Source organism: Glandiceps talaboti, chromosome 15 (genome assembly GCF_964340395.1).
Source record: "Glandiceps talaboti chromosome 15, keGlaTala1.1, whole genome shotgun sequence".
NCBI classification, from domain to species: Eukaryota; Metazoa; Hemichordata; class Enteropneusta; family Spengelidae; genus Glandiceps; species Glandiceps talaboti.
Genome location: NC_135563.1, coordinates 7,213,683 through 7,216,921, shown reverse-complemented (window position 1 = coordinate 7,216,921; position 3,239 = coordinate 7,213,683).

Sequence of the window (3,239 nt, the reverse complement as noted above, 5' to 3'; positions counted from 1 at the left end):
GTTTTGGTGAGGACGGTTGGAAGAAAAAGAGCGAGTTGCTCTGCATGCTGTACGATTATTTGTGGTTTTGAATCATGTACAGTCTACAGCGAAGACGTTTTCTATTGGTGATAGTGTACCTTCAACTATCCGGTAAGTAATAAGGCAGTGGTAAACGTTTCTCCATCCCTACCCGTCCAGAACAGACGTTTGTAAGTTGGAGTCATGGAATGTCCTAGAGTACATATATTTGCATAATCAGCTATGTTTAGAACTTTCACTACATATACCGTCACTATCACAAAGCCCATTGTTTCACTCGTGGTCAAGTATTTTGAATCACTCAAATATTTTGTACAGGGACCATCCATAAAATGACTCTCAGCTGACAATGTGGCCCCAAAAAAGCCGTTGGTCAGTAACTTAACACGTTATTTGGGTTGGAATAGATAAATGTTATAGATCAGTTGGCGCTATGTTTTCCCACAATGAACAGAATGTCCCTTTAGATTCAGGACCATACCCCTCCTCCTAACGTTTTTCGTCGATGGCAGACAATAGCACGGATCAACAGTTTTTTTCTCCGGGCACAGTCTTTCAGTAAGCAACAAATACACGATACGTTAGAACAACACGGCGAGAAAGAATAGGGGAGGATCGAAACGATATAAAACTGTAGTCAAACACTGCCGGCAAAGTTGGTTAAAACACCATTAAAGTCTCTGTTGTCATTTTAATTTGTCTGCCAAGTACAAATGATATTTTCCTCATGTGCATCTGTACTCCCTCGAAGGTACGAGTCAACGTCCTTTTATAACATATGCAATTCTGCAACATTTCGAACTCCGCAACCATGTTTTCTAGGCACTTTATCTATTGACCATAGATTTAGTTATACATTTTTCGTGTTACACCCCTTTATCCCCGACCGAGCCTAAATTCCCGGGATCTTTATAATCTCATCTCTTGTCGTTTTAAGTCATCCAGCGAATTAGAAGAAGGTCAAGCTGACCAGACACGGCTAGTGTTGTAAGCTGATACGAATAACTTGGGTTTATTCTGAGATACCGTGTACATGTCGCAGCATGAATTCAAATTTACATTTTTGGCACCATTTCAGAAACTCTTAATGTATGTATATGTATACTATTTAGGTTAATTTGATTTCTTAATAAACTCACTGTTTTTATCCACTTTGTCAATCTAGTTTCATATAATTGAATATTACCCAGAATCATTTCTATAACTATCTACTTGCTATTGAAAGTGTATTACACTAAAACAAATACACTGTACAGTTGGTTTAATGACGTCATTTTTTACGCTAAAATATTACGAAATAATTGAGCAAGTCGCTATGTAATGACGTGCGCATGCTCTATGAATTATAATCTGGACAGCTTTTCAACAAAAACAGTTATGCAGTAATTACCGCAACTGCACTGTTTTTTAGTGTTCTTCACATTTGCATTATCATACACCCATTATTGAATCACCCGTGGTAAACGTTTTTGTGTAGCTGTGTGCACATAATATGGTACAATAAGTTCAATCAAAGTGATTTGTGGGTTCGCACCTAAAAATCAGCACCCCCAACGTTACCCCGATTTCAACTTCTAAATGCACTACTTTTGAAATAAAACCGATCTCTAACTATGTACAATGTCTCCATTATCGATATTTAAAAAAAATAAAATAGTGACTGTGTAGCTGGTTGTCTGAATGAAAAGAGAATGTTCCAGTACCATTTGTGTAGCAAATAAGGTCTGGTTTTAGTGTACCATGTTGTCGAAACAATAATGGCGATTTCAAAATGCATGAATATAAGTCGTAAATGTAATTTGTGATATATTGTTTTCTGCATTGAACTTTCCCCTTGCTGAGAACAAATGCAAAGAAACCCAGTGCGCTGCCTGGTACACAACAATTCGCGAAAGTAGTAAACTTTACTCCGATGACGGTGTTATTTCGGAATTTCGTCATTTTATTATGACATACAGTAACACGATTCCTACCAGCTATATATTTGATAGGCGACAGACTACGTCCTAGGACTCGGAGAGCTCGGCCTCTAAACCAGCACGTGAAGTCACTCGCCCAATACAAAGTCTGTCTGTCTGTCTGTCTGTCTGTCTGTCTGTCTGTCTGTCGTTGCAACATATTATCAGGAAGCAGTACTAGTTCGACTATACAGTTTTTTGTTGTATTTTTAAGTTGTTGTCAGTTTCCGCGTCCACTATTTCTGGCGAGACTTCACAATTTTCGAGATTTTATTATTTTTTCTTGAACATGTAAAAAAAAAAAGTTTTAGAGACAGCAGTGAAAAACTAGGTGGGGTCGGGTAACCGGAACCAAACAATTTTTTTTCTAAGCCTAAACAACAAAAAGTTGACGATTTTTATTTCAGAGTCGCATTATTACCTCGTTAAAGGCCGAGGTTTTAACACTAGAGTCTCGTATTAGTGTTATCATGTTAGTGGACGAACCATGAAGATTACATATGCCTATTCTTTTGTCCACCAGGAACATCTTTTTCTGTAACTCTGCCATACATCTGTTTTTACACCAAATGTTTATCCCTAATTCAAGCTGGGCCTTCTGAGCACGTAGTTGCAAGTTTTGTAGTCTAGTTCCTATGGCCGTGTTCCGATTTTACACTACGTTATCGTCACCTCAGACCTCTTTTTAGTGGTCTGAGTCTTCACGCAGTACTGTGTGAATGATGTGTGAAGATAATGTAGTGTAAACATCGGAACACGGTCGTCAGGAACTACACTACAAATTTTGAGAATCATGATTCTTTGCAACCACTATCAAGATTGTGACTATCAGGTTACATGTTATTTTAAGAGGCTGTAATGCTAGTAAAGTGGTGAAGGGTAAAACACAGTATTATACGGTTGTGATATACAGTAAGCCCAACGATGTAGATGATATTAAACAGTCATGTATATCTTATTTGCTATCGAGGAAAAGATAATCCTGATGATTTGCTGTGTTATTGAACATTTGATGCCGTTGAAAAACAATCATTTTTTTTTTAATTTCGCATTTTATTTACATTTTCGCATTTATCGAGACTTTGATAGGTGAAACATACTCTGTAATCTTAAGATCTTTCTTAAATCCCCAAATGAATCTTATTGTTTGTAAATGTTCATCCTATAGCAACAAAGACTGACATTTCAAATATCGATATTTTTACTGTTCTCTTCCCCATTCTCCAGCCGGGAACCTCGCTGTTGCCGTTTGTTTCTGAA